Raw genomic sequence first — 23,696 nt, 5'->3', positions numbered from 1 at the left:
CATCCTTAATCTTAATAAGTTTCAAAGATCAAAGATGCCTCCCTTCTTGCTTCCTCTCACAAGGAAAGGAGGTGATAGCATAGTGAGGTGGTGGGAAAGCCATCATGAATGTGTTAGGCTGATACAATAACCAGAACAGATGTCTCTCTATCTATCAGAAAAACACAGCTGCTTTGAAAATAAATGACAGACTTCTTACAGACTAAAAAGAGATTTACAGCATAAAAAGCCCACATCATTAAGTTGCAGCCATAGAGACAGAAGGCTAATTAGAGTTAATCTACAGCAGATTTGCCCTTTTGCAAAACAAGAAGTACTTACATTGCTTGAAAACAGACTGGTCTTTGGTACATTCTCCATGTCATCCTGGGGCCCAAGTTCCTGCAACCCCAGGTCCCTGGCTGCAGTTGCTGTAGCCAGAACTTCTGTGGATAAAAGTGTCGTTATCTCCAAGTAAGCATCACTAATTTAATCATTAAGGATCTGGTCCATTTTTTTTTTTCTAAAATTCATTGCTTTCCAACCTTCCCTCCTCCCAGTTCAATCTGGTGATTTGCTATAGCCATTTGGTGCTATATCACAGCCCTATGAAAGTATTCTATACTAAGATTTAGGTAATAACACAGTTAAGTATTCTTCACCAAGCAGGTCTACCCTTATTAATCGTCCCTTAGGACTTTGTCCTCTCTGTAATGCTCCACACATTTATCTCATACAAGCAAAATATAGCTGGCTAAAAAAATACACAGAAAGGAAAGGTCACATTTACGAAGCAGGAAATATTGCCTTTCCTCCCAAGAACAACAAAGCATCCAGTAAATCCTTAGTAATGAAGAAACAATAAATTTCTGTCAGTATATACTGGTCTTACGAGAGAGGAAAGTTAAATTACTGCTCTCTGGCTTGGTGACATGATCCCCAGACAGCTGGATGAAGCTTTTGCCTGGCTGCTCATTCTCATTCTTTAGCTTCAGTGGAAGATGAATAGGGAACAGATGGGAGGTCCAGTTTCGAATCCATCATTCACCAACCCCTTTCCTGAACAAAAATCTTTAGGTTGCCTTCAGGATTCATCAGCACTTGCCAGCTGGTCTGGAAGCCCGGTTATGTTGTTTAGGAGTCACTTCGCAAGACACTGCTTTTGTCCTCCTACCCAGTTCCATATATCCTGAGGAGCTGGAGTGAATCTGAATCAACCCTCTAAATATTTGTGGAAACACTGACACGCACCTTCCCCTTGGATGTTTGCTGAAAAATGGAAGAAAACCTAATCTGTATGCGGTCAAACCTTTTCATTGGCTTTGTGTGCCACAGAATGCTACAATAAATAGAGGAGCCAGCATTGCATATCTGGCTCTGCCAGAGCAACGCTACCCATTTGTAAACTTGGGATGTGATTTGAGTTACTATACAAATTTCCCAAGTGAATTAAGCATTGTAGATATCAAATATAGATCTACACAGGAGAAAAAGAAAAAATATCAGAAGAAAAAATAAATCCTTTTCACTTTCACCTGGAAAAACAAATGGATGTGTGAGTCAGTCACATGCCTCAAGTTGTAAGGGATTTTCTAAGCCCATTAGAAAAAGAAATCTGCCATAAGGAAGATTCCATAATGAGAGTTTCCTCACCCACAGTTAGCTGTCATACCTATTCACTTGTCTTTTCCAAGTTAAAAAAGAATTTCACCTGGTGGGAAAATGCTTTGTTTATGCCTTTTCTCCTGTGTAGTTAGATGTGATGAATTTGTAACAGATTCCTAGGGAAGACAAGTCCACCAAGAATAAAGCAAGCAATCATAACAGTGGCATTTTCTTTAAGTTCTGGAGTCTTTTGTAATAGCTGTAAGACTTGATTCAGTGAACTAGTAAGGCACACACTGCTTGTGCACAGTTTTCATTTCCATGACTTTCGCCAAGGATTTACAGCAGCCTGAAAGAACCAAGTTATTAGAAACAGATTTACCTGAGGTGCGAAATTCTGTTGATTTCGACAGAAAATTTTCTTTCCTGAACTATTTGAAGGTGTATTTCGCCTTAATTTAGCTAACACACAGTGCTTCATAATCAATAAGAGACTCCCCAGCTTTGGAAATGGATTTTTACACTTCATCTCTCTCTGCATGTTTGTTTCATGCATTAGAACACCAAGCTGCCTAAGTAACAAACAAAAGAAAATGTACACACGGTTTTCCAAGAGAAGAAAAACACACAAGTCCTTCATGATCAGAGCCCCTTCCCTACGAATCCCACTGCATTTGAAAGCAGTCAGATCATCCCAGTTTCCCAGGGCCATGCAGCATTTTCAGTCAGTATGTTAATCTCATTATTTTATCAGTTGTCTCCCCCATTTTTGTAAACTTCTTTGAATCCTAAAATTATCTGTGTAGAAGTCCTTCTCTTCTACTTTAAGGCAGGATATGGCTTACCCTGGAAATATATTTGTCTAACAATATATTCTTAATTTGTAGCTTAATATACATCTATAATCTCCCTTCCTGTTATTTCAGTCAACTACTTCTTGTCTGTGGATATTAATATATATACAAAAATAAAACAATGATAAGTTTTATAACAATCTACTAAGTGTCAAAATCTTTAATAAAACCTCCCCTTCAGTCTCCTCTTTTCCATCAGAAAATCCCAACTTTTAAATATTTCTTTGCAAGTCTTTCTTACTTCATCCATTGAGCAGTTCTCCTCCAAACTTGCTTCCCATGATTCTCAACATCTGGTACCAAAAACTTAAGCAGGACATCACCTTCAGAGGATTATTTCAACTTAAACTGTCCTACAAGACTTTTTTCTATAACCTGAAGCCTTCAAAGACGCAGAGGAAAATGCATAGTTATCTTGCATGTCTTCTGCATCAAGCTGTTGTTCATTAAGAACAGTATTTGTTTATATTGTTAGTTATGCCTTTTTTTAGTTCACACAAGAAAATCCAGCTCTTTCTCCAGGAACCTCATAGTCTTCTGGTCAAACTGTATCCTCTGCTGGAGACTGATCATACATGTAATGAAAGAGAGAAGGTGGAGAACTTTTAAGGTCTCTGTTATGATATGTGGAGGTGTCCCTGCCTGTGGCAAGGGGCTTGGAACCATATGACTTTTAAAGTCCCTTCCAACCCAAACCATTTGATGATTCTATGCTTCTATGAATAGAATATGATTGTTTTCCCAGAGCTTTTATTGCAGAGCCCTGTTCTATTACCCCATATTTAATCCTTTCTAGAAGTACTGTTGCTGGGCCATAGTCTTGTTTTTGTGCAACTGAATCTCTTGCATGTGCCATGCTTTACACTTCACGGTAGCCTATCCTATTATTATTAAGCCAAAAAAATTGATTCAGAAAAATATCAAGTGGCAGAAAATCTTGCCTACCCAGTAGGTGGAAACTTTTGTATAATTCATGTATCTTAATTATACCAAGAGGCTGATAGTCATCAAGCTGTGACTAATTTGGTAATGTTTAATTAATTTTTAGCAGTAGAGATGACAGACTGAGATTATGTTGTCCCTATTTGAAACCTGTGACATAGTGGCATGACACCTTAGGAGGTGCCAGATAGCACAAGACAGAGGTGAATCATGGCGTTCAAAAGTGTAGTTAAGCACAAAAATCAAGCTTTCTCCAGGTATATAGAAGTTAATCTGCAGTGTCCGTACACAGTTTGGCAGTTGACCAGAGATATACCGTTGGGTCCAGCATGCACCCTGAGTTGGAGGCAGGGGAAGTTTAAAGCAGAATCATGATTAACCCCCAAGGAGGAAAGTTAATAGTATAAATGACTGGAAAAAAAAAACCAGCTTCTGGAAAGCTGTATTATGGGAGCAAATACAAGCCTAGCACCACTCACTCAGTGCAGCAATTGGCATGGATTCTGTCTTCAGGTGTACACTGTGCTTGCAGTACCCTATTCATCCAGATGGGAGAATTACTCAGCTCAGATCAGAGGAAAGCAGGGAGCATGGTCCGGTTTCACTGTGCCTGGTAGGGTGTGCATCTCTCATTGAGCTGTCCATTGGATCTACCACACATGTGCGCAGCAGCGTATTTCCATATATCTAATCAGATAGAGAGAAAAAGCCATTAAATTCAACAACTCTGGCTCATGTGCCTTTCAAACAGGGTAGATCTGGCCTGAACAAGTTTCCTTGACCTCCTCCCATGCACACTGATCTTCTTCAGCCTCCACGGTGGCTGACAAACCACCCTGTGTCAGTTTTCCCTCACTTACCCTCCTGGTTTACCTTACCTACAACTGTTCCAGAACTTTGTCCTTTCTCCTCTAGAAGCCACCAGGGCTCAACATAGTATTCCAGATAGTCTCACCATTGCTTCGTACTCTGCAATGATTTGCTTTGTATCTCTGCCTTGTGCTACAGAATTCAGATTTTTCTGCCTCCATTAGATACTACTTATCTTTATAGGCTGAAAGGTCCTATTTGTCTTTGCTGAAGTACTGCAAGTTGAAGACTCACAGTCATCCTATGTTCAACTAATCCATTTGTTTTTCCTCCTTTATCATTTCCACTACAAAGTTCCCAGCTGTCCTGGGTTCAGCAGTAGCAGTCATTTTTTCTCCTTCTTAGTAGCTGGTGCAGAGCTGTGTTTTTGACTCTCGGCCTGGGAACAGTGCTGATAAACCGATGTTTTTAGTTACTGGTCAGAATGTTTAGTCTGACCAAGGACTTTCTGAGCCTCATGCTCTGCCAGGGAAGAGGGGAGTTTGGGAGGAAGGAGGGACAGGACACCTGACCCAAACTAGCCAAAGAGGTATTCCATACCACAGCACGTCATGCCCAGAATGTAATTGGGAGTTATCCCCAAGGGCTAGTTCACTGCTGGGTGTAGGGGAGGTATCGGTCGATGAGTTGTGAGGTGTGTATTTTCTTCCCTTGTTATTTCTCTTATCATCATTATTATTGGCGGCAGCAGTAGTGATTTGTGTTATACTTTAGTTACTGGACTGTTCTTATCTCAATCCATGGGAGTTACATTCCTTTGATTCTTCTCCCCGTCCCTCTGGGAGGGGGCAGGGGGAGTAGAAACTGTGTGGCTGACTTGCCAACAAGGCTTAAACCACAACACGAACCTAAATAAAAAAATCTTATGATTAGTCCCAAAGTGTATGAACTTGCCTTTTGATAGCTTGAATTTTTTTCTATTTCTATTGCTTCCTCTTAAAGGTAATTAAGTTCACTTGAACAATATCCCAATGCTCCTCTGTACTGCTATCTCCAAATTTTGTACCATCAGCAAATTCCTACAATGCCAAAGTCCCCAGTGAAAATATTACACAAAACTGAGCCTAAGAACAGTCATTAAGTAACTTGGCTAGGAGCCTACTTCCAGTCCAACCTTTCCCCATTTAATATTCTCTTTTATACAGTTCTTCCCTCATTTTTCAACCCTATCTTCCTCATTTTAACTAACAACTATTCATGCAATCCTATATCAAATGCTTTACCAAAAGGAAAATTAGAAGACCTGCTTTTTCCTTGTTTAGAGAAATGTTTAGTAAAATAGAAATGCATTTGCTAAGTATGACCAACTTTTAGCAAGCCTAGGTTGTGTCTTGCCCTGATTTCTATTTAAATGCAGGCCTTTATTTTTTAATTTTCCTCCAAATACATTCTAAACCTGGGTATAGAACTGGGATTGGATCAATGGGGCGACAGTTGCAGAGAATATCTTTTTTCCTCATAATTTTAAATATGATAGAACATCTTCACATCAAAAGACACATCTATTATTGCCCTTACTAGAGTTCTTGGCAGTACTAGACAGCTAACTAGTCCACCAACAAATAGATGCAGCTTTCTCCATTTGCTCTTTCTTTATTCTTGCATTAAAATGACTTTTTTTCAATATCGCAATGTTGCAGCTACATCCTTGGTCTGAAAGTAAACCTGTCATTTTGTGCTGCTGTTGGTACTCTGCTCTTGGTGACACAGAATCATTTCTTGGTGGATGAACATCTGATACCTAGCTGTACCCTTGTCTTTTTGGTACACTTTTATTTTAAGCCACTTGCTGTGAACTTTTATCTTATGCCCCCACACTGCTCTTTCAGTTCCTTCCTCCTTCCCCCTCAAAAAACACAGATAAATCTTTACTTCTACTTTACGTAGACAGGCAGGCTAATGTTGCTTCAAGCATTAAAATTAATGAATCCCACAACTAAGACATTTCCAAAACAACATGCTCCTTTATTTCAGGTCTGGCATGGTACCTTCTGATGTCAGTTCAGATAGGCAGATATTTCTTTCAGTGTTAATGGCTGTGCCATTCATAAAAAGGAGTATCTGCTCTATAAAAATTTCAGTAATTTTTCATAATTTCTAATAGTTGATGTCTCTTTGTGTTATGATTTTTCTATTACACTACATTATAGTTATTCAATAAAGTATTTTTACTTTTTTTTAAATAAGTCATGTAAGTCATTTAGAATATATCTCTCTGGTCTCTACTATGGAATGCCTTCTGGAATTTCAGTTGTATTCTGTTTTTGGAGGAAAAGGAGAGATTTTCTAAGAGAAAAAAAAAACCACAGCAAAGAAGATACAAAAATAACTGGGTCTTGAATTAGTGCAAATTAATATAGTCCCCAGTGATCTGACTAGTTTATTTTTTTTCCTCGAAAGCACTGCAATGAAGCAAGAGTGTAAGCTTTGTGTGTGTTTTATTTCTAGTTTAATTTGCATTCTATTATTCCATATTAGGATTTAAATAGAATAAAGCAAAATTCCAAACCAACAGGCATTCTTCAATCAGGGAATCAAGACAAATCTAAAAACTACTAAATGGAAAAAAAAAATTATGCTATAGAGCAATAGGAGCTAAGTAAAAATTCATAAGTCAATTCAAAGGTAGCAAAGAAGTAAACCTCTTTTGTACCAGGAATCTCTGAAACATCCCATTCAGATACCTATGCTTTTAATGTGTCTCTGCTGTTGTATCATAAATTATTTCATAATCATGTGAAGATTTACATACCCAACAGTTACACCTGGGTATGTCTACAGGAGCTTAGCAGTCATTACTTTGCAAGTAGTTTCAGAGGCTGCAACAGGCTTGTGGATTCCAAGTATCCTTGCACTTAAAGTGTAAAACATTCCAAATTCATCCTTCACTTTACCTAGACAATAAAACTAGGACTCAAAATCACAGTTCATCCAGTGGCAAGACTCCCATGATGAAACTAAAAAGATACCAGCAAGCAAATCAGAAGCATCTAATCTGTTTTTAAAAGCAATACAAATAAATCCTCATCTTCATGAAGGAGGAGGCCTAAAAGATAACCTGCCGTGAAGATGACCTTCAAAGGGAGAAAAGAAACAAACCTGAGAGTAAGTACAGGCACAGAATGCCCTCGATAAGCAAGACTTGCAGAGGTCACTGTGCAGATAGATCAGTATAAATTAAACTTTAAACAACTTTTTTTAGTCCTTGCTAGATAATTCCTAATTCACCACTGTCACTAGGAAAGTGCCAAACAGCTAAGGTAAATTACATTTAATTGTGGAGAGTTTCACAAAGTTCCAGAGTTTAAAATAAAATGGTTTGAAATGGTTCACATAACTTACCAGCACAACGGTCTTCAATATGTCTGTGTGGAGTTTCTGCAGACCTCAAGTGTTCACCATGCAAAATAAAATGGTCATTTGGAGGAGAGATAACAGAACTGAAGTGCAAGTCCCTGCTGACTGCTGATGCCAGCCTTTGGTAGACTTCATGGATTTAGACAATATCAGGCTGTTCTCTAAAGGTTCTGAACTTAAAATAAAAGAGTAATGAGAGTAAAGGGTTAAATATTGTCAGGGAACAGAAAAAATCTGTATAAAATTTGGCTTTGTTACTGAGAACTTTATATGTGTGTATACCTACACACATGTGTATATGTGTATATATTTATGTATACAAATATATAATTTCCTCTCCTCAATCACTTTGAATCCTTTAAATAAAAAAATTAAATACAGCACTGAACAAAACAGGAACTGAGAATATGAAAAAATAGAAAAGAAGGAACACTAGTAGCAAATGCACAAGACAAGTAAAGTGAATAGGCTGTTGAAAGCAAAGGTAAACTGTGGACATTTCTTTCATTCTCTAGATTTCTCTTTTGTTTGACAGCTAAAAATGTATTCCTAAAATATCATAAAAACTTCCACTCCAACTGTCTATGCTCTCATTGAAGTATTCAGCAGGGATTAAGGATAGGACATTTTCTAGGGCTATTGCTGCTCCTTTAGAAGCAGGGCTCCTTTCTCTGCTGAGTCCTTTTGCATTTTTCTTCTAGCTCAGACAGACAAGAGAAAAAAAAAGATGAACAAGAAGACTACTCATTTCTTCATTCAGTTACCTATATGAAAGGATCAGGGAAAGGCCCAGATAAATGGTTACCTTTGAAGCTGCTACTGGAATGGATATCTTATAATTAGAGACTGATAATACCCATAGTGTGGGAAGCTGCGTTGATGAGTGCTTTACAAATACACAAAAAGCAAGGTCACATAATGTTTTTGTATTCATAGAGTAAGTCCTCCTGACCTCTCTAGTAATGGGGAACCTGTACAATAAGAAAATTTGACCCTCAGAATGGCTTGCAGAATTGTTAGTCCCCTCAATTACCCTGCTCATATATGGGGAGACCAAATAAATGCATCACACCATAATATGATTGTCCCTCATTCAATCTAGGAAGATCATTATCTCTGAAGCTAATAGTACAATATTTAATCCAGCAGAGTGTATTTAGAGTTGCTATTAAACAACAATATTGAACTAAGCAATAACCAGCCCTTCTCTCAGCATTTATGAGTCCAGCAATATATTATATGCATCACTGGCTTTCTCTTCTGGCATCTGTAAACTCTTTTGACTAGTTAAATGCTCCAGCATTGATACTAGAAGCAGCAATCACTACATGCCTATTTGCTACTAATGAAGGAAACGGATCCAAGACCTAGGGTCACCTTCCTTTATCCACAGTGTATTCTAATTTTTCTAAAACAAGGTTTATTTGCTACGGAGAGAAGAGAAGAGAGGGAGGAGAGTTCTGCTGATTTCATTGTGCTGCTCTGAAAGGAAAGCAAAATAAACAGATAATAATTTCTCTGTCTCCAATTTACATGAGACCTCCCCTAATACTTATGTCTGCAAAGACAGGAAAAATTGAAGTGTGTGAAGCAGAGCCTCAGTGCTTCTTCATCTTGAGTCAAGCCACACTGTGTGCATACATGTGTGTAAGTCACTGCTAGAAGTTTCTATCTATATATAACCACGCTTTTTTTAGCTCTTAACTCTTTATACTGCAAAGCAGATGACAGAATAGTCACAAGACAAAACTCAAACAGTAAAGAAAAACAATTACACTTCTTTGTTCCTTCATACTGACTGCTTATAGTCCCCCAACAGCTGCCAAGGGACAGCAATGGCAGGCAAGTCAGTTGTCAATATAACCTAGTGGGCTCTCACATCCCCCTTCCTGAAGGAATAATTCTTTCCTGCAAATTGAGGATATCAAAATCTTGAAATGTGTCATTAAAAAACCTTGGTTGGTACTTCCACAAGGTAGACACATATAAAAACCTGTTGGGCCACATGAAGGTATTGTGTTTGTATGCTGTTTATATGGGCTCCAGATATGGTGTTACAATGTTTTTACTTCCTTAATTTTCCCCAAGTTCTGTGAAATCTTGAGTTGTTTTTTTTTTACCCTTCTTTTGTTTCTTAAATGTCATGTTGTCTTACTGGGGCTAAATACCTGTCACATTCCACCACAGGTGGCCATATTTCTGGAGGATGGGTGGACAGTTTTCCTTCATCACAAAGTACCACATATACAAATAAACTGATAAAAAATGAGTTAGGAATAGTTCAGGGGCACATGTATTAGTGCTAAGTTGACAAGCTGTAGGCACAGAAAGATTTCCTTTAATTCTCTCCCCTTCCTTGTCCTGTCAGAAACAGTCCCAGTCCCACCCACAGCCCAGTGCTTCTCAGCAGTGGTTCAAGTAAGAGATCTTTCCTTGAGCAACCTACTGATGAGTGTACCATGGAAATAGCAGACGTAGAAATCTCAGCTGTCATCCTCCTAATGAAAGGCTGTGGTGGTGATGAACACAGGTAAATTCATTATGAAAATGAATGTTGATTCCTGATATGGGTGCTAAACAGATCGCTTCTTTTACCTCACCTCCTTTTCCTGCCCTAGCCTGAAGATGATATTGAGTGAGGATAGTTGATTAGTGGGGAAGGAGATCGTTAGAACTTCATTGGACTGATGCTGGAGATATGAGCCTGTGGAGAAGGAGAAGTCATTTAAAAGGAGTGTAGATTTACAGGGAGAGGACAATACAAGGAAACTCTGGGACCTGCAAAGACAATAAGGATAAGCTAAGAAAAGTCCCAGACTTGAATACTTTCTTCCAACAAAAATTTGGATTTAAGATACATTACTGTCTGTTAGGATGAATTCAAACAGTCTAAGAGTCTGAGGATGAATTAGAACAAGAACCACAACAATCTGTTTTTTCCCCTGTATCTCACCCATTTCCAGCGGCAGTGTTAAGGAGGATGTAGTTTATGGTACAGTTAAACCTGAGATTAAGAACACTGCACAAATAGCCTGAAGGAGGTGTAGATGTATGCAGAAATGTGCAGGAAAAATATCATAAAAGCTCAACAGTTCAACAAAATTACTTTGGAAGTTTATATTATACACAACTGCTTATAGATTTTTTTTAAAGCCAAAAAGACCCGTGGTGATCCTGCAGCCTCAAAGTCTCAATAATATTAATGGCAACACTTCACCTAGGAATTCCTCTACTCAGCTTAATAATTTCTGAAGTGGTTAAGACTTCCATCTTAGAAAGAAATATCATTGCAATTCAAAGATTGAGAGTGATGGAAAACCTCCCTTTATCTCTGAGCAGTCAGCTAAGGTTGTTAATTATCTCTGCTGTTCAGAAAATAAATAAATCAGAAATAAAAAAGATATTACGTTCATTTTTAATTCATCTAGTTTCAATTTCCAGCTACTGTTTCTTGTTATGACTTTGTCTAAAATTAATGAGTCTTCTCCCACCTCTGCACTATATACTAGATATCCCCACTGGAGACACTTAGAAAATGTCATCAAGTTAGCTTTTAACCTTATTATAGACAGGAGCAGCAAAATCTCTCCTACACTGAACTTTAGGGACCACTTCTACAAGTGAAGAAGCAATTTATTCTCTTTCTCAGCGCAGGGCTCTCTTGAGGGATTCTGCAATACGTTCCAGAAATGGTGGCTGTGCTCAGACACAGATAACTGTGATGTAGGTCAGGGCTGAAACTACCCGCTCAATTTACCTCAAAATTCAATTCATAGAAACAACTTTTCCACACTCAGGTCACAGAAATCCTTAGCTTAGACATGAAGACCCAAGCCTCAGTTCTCGTATCTCTTGACCAGTCATTCCCCAGCCGCATCAGCAGAAAGAAAACATGGACTCAGGAAATGATGTGAAGGGAGAATGAACATGCAGAGGACCCAGGCAAGAAGGGTTCAGCTGACATCTCTTACCTTTACAAACCTTGGCACTTTGGTTTCTTTTCCTCCTTTTGAAATGAGTGACACCAGGACTAAGAAATTCACTAAGTGTAAGGGACCAACCCATAAAGTTAGGCACATAAAATACTGTTAGAGGAATGTGAGCTGTCAGTTTCATTCATTTTAAATAAGTTTACAACATAGAATTACATCCTACATCCAGATTGCGCTGAATAATGTGAATACCAAACCCTCTATCAGAGGGCAAATTTAGCTTAGTAGGTTGGTTGGTTGTTGTTTTGGTTTTTTAACTATTTCCCTCTCTCTAAATTTCCCTCTAGTAGATAACAAATAAGTTCTTCTATTTCTTTTTTCTTAAATCTCACCAACATTACTTCATTTGCACTGTGACTGAGTTTTGTCAAGGGCTCGGGAGAGGAAGATGTAAAGAGACCTTGGGAAAAGTCTTAAAGTAACTCTCTGAAGCATTTCTTATTTTTCAGATTTTTGAGTTGTTCATACAACATCCACCCACAAGATCCTTTTCAGCTACTATGAAGACAGGCTGAGAAAGTTGGGACTGTTCAGCTTGGAGAAGAGAAGGCTGCATGGAGACCTCATAGCAACCTTCCAGTATCTGAAGGGGGCCTACAAGGATGCTGTGGAGGGACTCTTCATTAGGGACTGTAGGGACAGGACAAGGGGTAATGGGTTCAAACTTAAACACGGGAAGTTCAGGTTAGATATAAGAAAAATGTTCTTTACAGTGAGGGTGGTGAGGCACTGGAATGGGTTGCCCAGGGAGGTTGTGAATGCTCCATCCCTGGTGGTGTTCAGGGCCAGGTTGGATGAGGCCTTGGGTGACATGGTTTAGTGTGAGGTGTCCCTGCCCATGGCAGGGGGGTTGGAACAGAATGATCTTAAGGCCCTTTCCAGCCCTAACTATTCTATGATTCTATGATTCTACTACAAACAGGAAGCACTTTTAATGCAATGTTTGTGTTTGACTGTAGAGCTTTTTGCCAACAAGAAAGAAACCATTTTAAGTTAGTGGGATTTTAAGGGCATAAATCCCATTGACTGTGAAATGAAATTAGAACCTTTGCTGTCTGTTGGGACTTTTACAGCTTCACCTGCTCCCAAAGGAAAACATCATGCTGTACCCAGGTACATCAGCAAGACCAGAGCCCTTTCACTAAAGCAGGTGAAAACAATTTAGAAACAAAGACACAAATATCCATGCTTGAATTTCTGCAGATTAGCAGCACTCCATACTGTTCCAAGGCATAGTCTCTTGTCCTGTTACTACCTGTCTGTTAGAATTATTTGAACATTTCAAACCTAAGCTTGTTGCTCCACGATTGTAATGCAGTTGCATCTGTGGTAAATCACTGGAAAGTCCAGCAGTACTGGATAGAGCAGTGGAATCCAAGACAAAAAGACATAGAAGTCTTTAAGCCAGAGTAGCCTGCTCCTATCCCTCACAGCTCTTCAAAGAGACATGGAATCCTTTAACACACTAAAAGTAGAGAAGGATCCTCCTAACTAATTAACCTGCTTTAGAAACATACACTTTTACGTGTTTAAATTACAAGATATAAATCCTCGTTGCCATCAATTTAGATTTTACATCTCACACTGACTTCTCATCCTGGGAGAGGGACTTTGCTGAAGAAAGAGTCATATAACTATCAAATAATTAACACAGATTTGAAAAAAATCCCAGCCAAACACACAAAACCACAACACAAGCATAGTACACCCCACCTTCTCCAAGAACAGGCATTAAGTCATGGATGTCAATTCATCAAATTAATATAGCCCATAGTACCATGTTAAGAAACCATAGCTGTAAAGAAGAAAATTACTTATTTTAGCACTTTGTGACTCATGAAATGTTCAGAACCTAATATTGTTAGGAATCTTCACAACTCCTTGGATGCATCTTTCCAAAAGTATTAATAAAATCTCAAATGAAGACCCAGGTCTTGAAGTCCTTAATCATTACAGTGATCTTAATTGTCATTGATTTGTTGTCCAGCTGAGAGTTCTTCACTTCCACAGGGAATACCTATTTTCACAGGAGTAGAAATAACATCAATCCAAAGAATGCATGAAGCTAAATTTAAGCATTTTTTTAGCTTGTTTCTGAATAACCCAATAATTGACAGGAGCATCACAGAATCTAAGGAGAAAGTCTCCTGAGAGCAGTTCTTATTTCTCCTACTAAAAAATGCACGTTTCCTTTCATTATTTCCTTTGAGCATAAGGCGTCAAAAAGGAATAGAGCTTCCTAAACATGTTAATAGTTTAAATGCACTGTATGATTGGATATGAAATCAACAGTTTCAAGTAATTGTAAGCAGACTATACATATCCATATGTAGTAAGTGGCAGAATGTATGAATAGGCATCTATTTAGGAGGAAAGAAAACTTTAGCAGATATCTCAGGATTCTGCACAGAGCATGTAGATGGCAAGAGCAAATCAATGCCATCCAGCCACATTTAACTGATGTAATGTCTCACGCAACATAGGTGTTGCAAAGCCAATTGCATGAGCTAACACAAAGCAGAACCTGACCTGAAAACTTAATTAATATTGCTGGTTAATCCAAAAAGATTTTCAGGGAATCATGGTCTGTTTTTCATCCAGCTTCTAGATGATGTTTAGCTGTCACCTAGGTACAACCATGGATAAGTCCCATAATCACCTTGGACCTCTGAAACTGAAGACAGGCTTTGGATGGAGTCTACTGGGCTCTGACACAATTCACCATGACTTGATGACCTGAAATGAAAGGAATAATAAATTTGGCCTGACTCTGTTGTGCAGCTGGTGGTTTGCTTGCAGACAGCACTCACTTTTCCCTGTGAATGAGAGGAACCTGTGACCTGGTATGTATTAACAGAGCATTTCAACTCAGCTGGAAGTCAGAAGGGATTAGCAGCTGTAGCTCCACTCTTTAACTGTACATGGCTTGTAATTGAAGGGAGCAGATGCACAGGGTATGTTGCAGTTCTTGGCATTCGTAATCTTCACAAGCACTCATTACAAGGAAAAAAACCCCAAATAATCCAAGGGGACAGCTCAACAGGAAAAAAAACTCCACAGTTATTTTAAGCTGATTTAGTTGCTTTTCCTACTGCCCTTTACCACCAATTCTCTATGTTGGATAACAGAAAGGGAACTTGCCTACTGGTGAGTTACGTCATTCAGATTTGCCCCATTCTGACTTCTCCAGTGCTACGGAGAACATAATTTAATTCTTTGGATTAAGTAACAAAACAAAAAAGGATCTAATTTTGCAAAGACATCATATTCCAGTGAGGAAAGATTTGTAGAACTTAGAGCAGCAAAGAAAAATAACTTTCTTGGAGAAAGTAAGAAACTGGGCTTCTGACTGGAAGCAGCCTCAAATCCTGCTGCAGAGCCTGATCCAGAGTAGGTCTCACACGGGGGGTAAAGTATTCAGCAAGTCCCAAGGGCAAGCATTTATTCCTGGGGTCACCATCAGTGGGTTAGGAATAATTAATCTTTAATGGTAACATGTACATATTGACCTCAATCCATCCAGTTGCTTTTTTTTCCCTCCTTCAAGGTTTTTATTTCCTTGAAGTCTGGGGAGATGTAGATAATAAGCAAATTACTTGCAAAATATCATGTTTCGGCTCACACTCTGCCCTCATCTGGACTGATACGGATTGTGCCATTCTGCATCTGACACCTTGGTGATTTCACAAACTGAAGATCAAATAGAGAGGGTCTATCTTTCCCATCACGGAAAGTCTGCTAAATGGATACTGTTGGTTTTACAGATCTAAGGTTCAACCGACTCCTATGCCTGGCCTGCTGTGCACCAGTGTGAAATTAAGTATTATATTAAACCATTAATTTACAGGGTGGCAAAGAATGGTTTAGGGAGAAACATAAAATAATTACCTGCCACATTTTAAGACCTCCCAGAACATCCAGAACAAATTTAATTCTTGTTTAGTCAAACAGTGAAGAATTTTAACATCCAAGAACAGAGACTGATTGGCAATGACAGAATTGTCTTATTTGAATAGGGAAATAATTTAAATTTCCTTCATTAAATATACTATTATTATTTTTGTACACTATAGTGTATAATAATTCTGCTTTCTTTCCATCATGTATTATTCTATCTTATTCCAGAATGAGAACCTATAAATCATCAGTGCCATGCAGGTATCAATATTTAACATACCTGTTAATTTCTTCGTAGAGTTTCTCTTGTCTTTATGAAAAAGGCCTGGACTCAACTCTTAATAAGGCTCCTGGCTTTTTCTTAATGGTGTGACAAAGAAGCAACCATTTTGATTTAAGGAAATCACAGCTTCTTAGTTAGGATTCACTGTGATGTGCAATCAAGGTGAGCTATCCAGGAGAGTATCCATATTGAATATTTGTAGGACTAAGGAGTCATTAGCAAAATGAAACTTAAGAGAAGAAAATTTACTCAATTTAATTTGACCATGGAATGATTATATTCTTATGAAGATGTAATTTCTTTTTTGAGATCAATGTATACTTAGAGAACACAGTTAAGCTTTTGGTCCTGTAGCTTCTTCATCAAACCCCACAGGTTAACATATCTGCAACACCAGTAAAACCCACTGTCACAAAGCAAAACTGCTGCATTGCAGTCACTACAAATGTAAGGGTTCTACTATACCCTAGGTGATAAAATCTGTGCTGCCGTAGGATGGAGTTCAGCTGTGAAGCACATTACCACCCTGCTGCATCAGAACAGAGCACTGTTGAAAAGATGGCTTAGTAATCTGCACTAACACTTAACAAGCTAGACATCTTTAATCCGTGCGCTCTAATATCTCAGGCATGAGCAAAATTCAAACCACAATATTAGTCTCCACTACTCATTGTATCTAGTCCAAGACTGGCAGCTTTTGAAAGGCAAGCCCTGTTACTGGTCCCTAGGTTTGTTACCCTAGGAGATCTGACTTCCACAGCCTGCCTGCTTCCTAAATACTCTCTTGGGAGGCTGCTGCCAGGAGAAGAAATTAGTGTTGATTGAGATAAGATTTGTTATGTTGTAGACACCTGCCTAAGAAAAAAATGGACTAGAAGCATTAACTCCTTTTACACAGATAAACGAACAACCCTTGGTGACAGCTTTTGGGTAGTACCAACAAATCTGGCTCTAAACTGATGACTTATGTATAGGTCTCTTCATCCTGAACCTTACATTCTTTGATGAAGAAAATGGCACGATGACACACAGTTTCACTCTTTCTTTTGTTATCTATGGTCAACAATTTAATGAGTAGTGAATTGAGACTTCAGCCCCATTCATTATCCACCTACAGTTATTGCATTTACCTCAATCAAGGGACGTATATTGTGCCCTCAACCTTCCCTTAACTTAGACGTCTCAAACTGGATGTCTGACCAGCTTCCACTTTACTAGCTCAGGACCCTTGATAAGAATCACTAGCAGACCTGCTTTGCAGCATAGAAAAAAGAGTCCCATTGATTGTTTAATAAAGGCAGTGTCATTTTCAATTTTACAACAAACACTCCAGTAAACTCTACGTCACATCACCAAGGAAACTCACTGCAATAATTCAGTCAAAGCCAAGGAGAGGATTTCTACAACAGTTTAATAATAACAATGTGCTCTTCTCTGTTGCCCTTTATCCAAGGATATCAGTGCTTTTCACCAATATTAATTCATTTTCTAAACACAACTTCAGAGTATAATTTCAGGAAATTAATTGAGTATGACATTCCTGTGTATCCTAACTGTTGCTCCCTTGACATCTCTCTGCAGAGCAAGAAAAATCCCCATAAGCATTTCCAAATCACATGGCAAGAAATTCCTTCCCTCACCCTATGCTTTTGTGCAACTAACATCTTGGACATGCCAAATGTGAAAATTAAGGAGGTATAATATTCTTGCATCTACTTTGCAGTTCATTCAAATTCTCTTTTATGGTCCCCAGCCTGGAATACATAAAGCAAAGAGTTACAAAGACTGCTCGGTGATGAAAGACGTAAATAGTTGAATTCTTTTTCAACCATGACCTTATCCTGCATGTCTGTATGCAGAGCTCCTGTAATGACATAAAACAGTGGATCATGATCACCACTCAAAGTGTTGCAATAAGAGAGAGAAAAGGCATCATAATGGTCATTAATTGAACAGAGCCACAGACTCATGTGGTCTTGAACATTTTCCTGGTCCATGACTCAGTTTCCCTGTTCAGGAAAACAGACCTATTCCGTTTACTGCAAGAGCAGTGCACGGGTTGATTCTGTCTTGTGCAGAGGAGACAAAGAAAGGCAAAGTACTGTTCAGGCATTTTAGAAACTCGCAGTACTGCAACTAATAGCTGCAGCTTATATTTTTCATGCTGCCTTTTCCTCTAACTTGATTTCCTTTCAGTCTTTTCTCTCTATTTTTACATAGGTCAACATGACCCACGCTCAGATCACTGCAAGTCTCCTAATCAGTTTTGTGCCTTCAGTGGAAATTCATCCTCCTAGTTTTCTAAATGTTCGCACTCTCTCTTTTCTTGGCAAATACGGATTTTTAACACTGCCCGTGGCACATTCAGATACAAATCCTTATGTGATGAAGGGGACATTGCAGGGGGAAAATGGAAAAAGAAATCATATGTGTTGCCTGGACAAAAGGAGGGATCATTACATAATTTGAGAACATTACTGTAAAACAAGTGAAGTAGCATCAGCAGCTTAGTATAGCATATAACTCAGCATATAGCATATAACTCAGCTTTTAATGACACAATTGTGATTTCGCATGCAGAGATAACTATTGATTTGATCATCACTGGAAGGGTAAAGATGCAACTTCCCCTTTCTCACACACCTGTCTGTAGCCCATCACCTTTCAGAAACATGACACACCGAAGTAGCACATAGCTGGAATGCCACAGCATACAGAGAGGGTTTTAAGGGACAGGATGACTGTGGCGTGAACAAGAAATACGAACCTGCCAGCTTGTTCCATAGCTGTAGGACATTTAATCCATATCAGCACTTGCTCTCAGCTGGGGCTAATGAGTGTTTATTCGATGCTAACTATGGTTCACTAGGAGCAGAACCAGCCCTCCTGGTTTTCTTCAGTGTTACTTCATGCATAAGAAAATCATACCTGGTCAAAAAAAAGACCTTTCAGTTCAGTGTCTTGTGCCCAGATTCACCCCACAACAGACGCTTAAGTAGAGAAGGCTAGCAGAAATATCCGCCAAGAAATGTTCCTCCAGATCCATAAATCTGTGGCCTTCAAGAGCTGGAATAAGTCAGGGCCTTTCAGGGTGAGAATTGAGGTCTTTATTACTAATCTCCCATAATCTCCCCTATTGGGGTCTTTATGATTAATCGTCCATTTATAAAGCAAGTGGACTCTTGCTTTATAAATAATCGAGTTCATTTCTGGATCTCTTGGAAGTTCTTCCTCAAATGAGGTTTGGCATCACAGCAAATACAAAAGGATCACTTCTGGTTTGCTGGGAAGATAGAATCATAGAATAGGGTTGGAAAGGACCTTAAGATCATCCTGTTCCAACCCCCCTGCTACGGACAGGGACACCTCACACTAAACCATGCCACCCAAGGCCTCATCCAACCTGGCCTTGAACACCGCCAAGGATGGAGCATTCACAGCTTCCCTGGGCAACCCATTCCAGTGCCTCACCACCCTCTCAGTAAAGAATTTCTTCCTTATATCCAACCTAAACTTCCCCTGTTTAAGTTTGAACCCATTACCCCTTGTCCTATCACTATAGTCCTTAATGAAGAGTCCCTCCCCAGCATCCTTATAGGCCCCCTTCAGATACTGGAAGGCTGCTATGAGGTCCCCACGCAGCTTCTCTTCTCCAGGCTGAACAGCCCCAACTTTCTCAGCCTGTCTTCATACGGGAGGTGCTCCAGTCCCCTGATCATCCTCGTGGCCCTCCTCTGGACTTGTTCCAACAGCTCCATGTCCTTTTTATGTTGAGGACACCAGAACTGCACACAATACTCCAAGTGAGGTCTCACAAGAGCAGAGTAGAGGGGCAGGATCACCTCCTTTGACCTGCTGGTCACGCTCCTCTTGATGCAGCCCAGGATACACTTGGCTTTCTGGGCTGCGAGCGCACACTGAAGCTGGCTCATGTTCATTTTCTCATCGACCAACACCCCCAAGTCCTTCTCTGCAGGGCTGCTCTGAATCTCTTCTCTGCCCAACCTGTAGCTGTGCCTGGGATTGCTCTGACCCAGGTGTAGGACCTTGCACTTGGCATGGTTTAACTTCATAAGGTTGGTATCAGCCCACCTCACAAGTGTGTCAAGGTCCGTCTGAATGGCATCTCTTCCCTCCGGCGTATCAACCGAGCCACACACCTTGGTGTCATCAGCAAACTTGCTAAGGGCTCACTCAATTCTACTGTCCATGTCAAGGACAAAGACATGCCAGCTAGCAACTTCACATACCCACAGCTTGCCTCCAGTGGTCTTGCAGTGGTCAGTTTATACAGAGAGATCTGATAAGAGATGCACGTGTGCAGTGTGATGGGTAGTCTCTTCTCAGGCAGTGTGCAAACATCATTTTAGGGGAACTCACTGGTTCCTGAAGCATTAGAGAGTCCAAGAGTGTTTGTGGTTATGCATTTTTCCATTTCTCCACATCACAACTTAAAAATAGGAAGAAGTAAGAAGAGCATCTCAACTTTGTCAATAACATGGGGAATTTTAAGTAGACAGCAGAGCAGAAGAACCCATTGCTCTCTGCAGAGTGCTATTAGTATTGCTTAATTTGTTCCCCTGTTAACTCAAGGCTGGGAGCAGAATAGCACTGGAGTCATGCTATTCTTCCCACCTTCTGCATTTCCAGAGCAAGTCTGGTCCAAGGTCTGAACTGCAGGAGCAGCCCTTCACTTCTCTGCCTTCTCCTATAGACTTGAGTAGGAACATGTACATGAAGGTGATTTCCACTTTCTTACCAGTACCCAGATGACTCCTTTGTCAAAGACCATTACCGAGATTCGCTTATGGTGAATGAAGTTTGTATGCAGAACCACTTTGTTTTTCTGGCTTCCCTTTTCACCAAGTTGGCTTCTTCTCCTTCCCTTCCTAAATCCCAACAGCTCATGCAGGCGGTGTGGCTGCACTTCTTTATAGAAGTTAAAAACTAGGGACCAACTTAAACCATGATTAATTCTTCTGAAATGTAATCATTAACAGCCAGGTGCCAGTATGAGTAAGAGCAGTGCTGCTGTTCTTCAGGACTTCGGGGGGATCTCTCTAGATGAAATTTTTAGTAGAAAAATGAGACTGCGGAGCTGTGAAGCTGTCAGTGCTGGGCTAAAGAGTAGGGCACAGCATCCAGAGAGATGTAAAATCCAGTAGTGAAACCTGTGCTCAAATCCTGAATCAAGAGTGCATAGAGCTAAAATAAGAATAAAATACAAATAAAATGATCCCTCTTCCGAGAGAACAGTTTCCTTCTGATTAACTGAGGGACTATTACTTGTGTCTGGTATTCCTTGTGGAGTCTACGTGCAAGTCTATGCTTGCACTTTACAGCATGCATACCAATAAAATCCCATATACTTTAGAACTTATGGAAAATGGCTGAAACATAACAAAAATTATTGACATATAGTCATAGCAGGCTAGTTCTGATTATCTTTTACAATTGTATGCATACACACACCTACATATAAACCTAAAAAAAAAATAAGATTTCCATCAGTTCAATTTATTATAAATTTGTTTAAAATCCTAAATTAGACTAGGCTTGAGTATTAACAATAGCAATGAGCAGTTTCTCAAAGGGTTTAGCCTTATTACTGAGCTATGTTGGCAATAATAATGCCTGAATCCAACAGCTTGTTTACATGATCTGCCGCATTCTTGTATGAACTATTGACCATCTGTGTAAGAGTTTCCAGGGCAATGGATTGAATTCAAACACATGATGATCCCATATTGGCAATAATGGGGGGAAAAAAAGAAGTTTTTACTTTCCCCCAGAATCAAAGGCTTAATAAAAGTAACTCAACTTGAAGTAGACTCTGTTGCCAGGAGCTACAGCAGGGAGAATGAATACCGAGAGATTTTTAAGGATGTATTTTCATTTACATAAAAGTTTCAAAAGGAGAAGAAAAAGCATGAGAATGGGATTAAGGGCTGAAATAAGGTGAATGATAGACAGTAATACTTTGCATAGAATAGAAAGCCATTGCAGCAACAAATACCCAAGGTGTGGATCTGTAGAACCACGTCCTAATTTATGAGGTCTCTTTTGACATCAGCAATGTAGTGTAAGTGTGGTGCCTATTCAAAAGCATGTCAAAGGCACTTATACTCTGTGTGCAGGCAGACAGGGAGTAAAAGGCTTTATTGAGTTCTTTTATTAAACTTAGGGAGTGTGCTTCCATTACATGGAGCTCTGGTGAACCATGAATTCAACACAATTTACACTGTGATTTCTGTGAGCTAAGTGCACGCACAGTTTTGGGTTTGTCTAACAAACACTCACTCAATAAGGCATATTAAACTAGAGACTTCTCACCAGCAGCCCAGTCTTGCAGGTGGAAATTTGAGAGGTCTGGGTGACTGTGGCCCGCTGATCCTGTTAAACTGATGTAAGCCTTCTTTAAATATTTCTTCATGAAGACACTCCACACTGATTCGTTTCTGTTTTTTCACCATTTCTAACACACAAACACACACATATAAACATAAACAGCAGGAGCAGATGAAGATGCTCTGACACCCTGGCTGTTTGCCTGGCCCATTGCCAGAGGTTACTGGCCACTAATTCACTAAGACTGAAAGGGATCATGAACACATATCTCAGCTGCTTCTGTTCCTTATTTGAGATTTTAGAACAAAATTACTTTACCACACAGTTTAGTCTAGGAGCCTCCAAAAAGAGAGAAGGACAGGTTTGTTTTGTCACTCTGTCCTGGGGGAAATGATCTTCAGGATAGGGGCAAGGAGATCTGGAAAAGTTACAGTGCTTTTAAATCTGACTAGCTTTGGAAAAATCTGTCTCTCACTCCTTAAACCTATCCTTTTATCAAATACATTTACCAAACTTTCAGATGAGTTTGATCCAATCAATTTCAAATCACTTTAAAATTTATATCAGTGCAACTTTGCATCTAGGAAAACCTTTGATGAGCTCTTTACCAGGGTCTTGACTCTACAAGCACTCAAGTATACTCTTCATTTTAAGCACATTCCTCGAACTTATTGATCTCAATCCACTTCAGTGGATTATAAACATGTACTTAAAGTTAGAAGCCTATATCAGTGCTCGCTTAATACAAATTTGTCACTGCTGAAGTGGACTAGATTTAGATACACTAAAAATGAAGCTGATTCTTTAATATTGTCCTTATTTGCATTGACTTCTCACAGGCTTATTATTAAACATATTTGGAAGCTTTGCTAAACTGGAAACCAAAGAATTGCAATAGAAATATGTCAGAAATGATTGGATGGTCAGCATGTATGTCTATATATGATAGCCATGAATTCGTAAGAATTCAGTAGTCAGGAGCAACTCAAAAGACTTCCTAGGACTAGAAGGGAAGGAGGATTTGCTCACCAGATAAGCAAGTGGCTGTTGCATTGCTGGTCATGCAGGGGTGAATTAAGCATCATTTGAGAGAAAAGAGCTAGAACACCCTAATCTGGTGACACACTATCAGTATAGCTCCACAGTTCCAGCTGCAGATGTACAGCAGTGCTCCTAGTAGCACCACAGGTAAGAAAAGCTACCTCATGCAGCTATTGGCCAACAAAACACATGCTCAAGTATGTACATTGACATCCAACCTTTTCCCGCTTTTCTGATCGTACCTCCAGCTATTCATTTATACAGCAATACAGGCTTGACTGGTCATGGCCTCCCAGGTTTACTCTTTCCTTGTGAGGATCAGTACCTCAGCATCTAACTGTAAAAGGCAGTAGCAGCCTCTAATTCAGGCTCAGCTGAAGAGCACACATGACCATTGTCAGTCACACTACCATCTTGCCAAATGACTCCTCTTGTCCCCTCTCATCTCTCTCTTCCTGAGTAAAGCCAGGCACATTGTCATACTAAGGTAAAGCTAAAAATCTTGTCCAGTATTTGACAAAGCACAGT

This window comes from Psittacula echo, assembly GCF_963264785.1.
Source record: "Psittacula echo genome assembly, chromosome: 6".
Taxonomy (NCBI): domain Eukaryota; kingdom Metazoa; phylum Chordata; class Aves; order Psittaciformes; family Psittacidae; genus Psittacula; species Psittacula echo.
The sequence above is the reverse complement of the archived record's forward strand: the minus strand, read 5'-3'. Positions refer to the sequence as shown.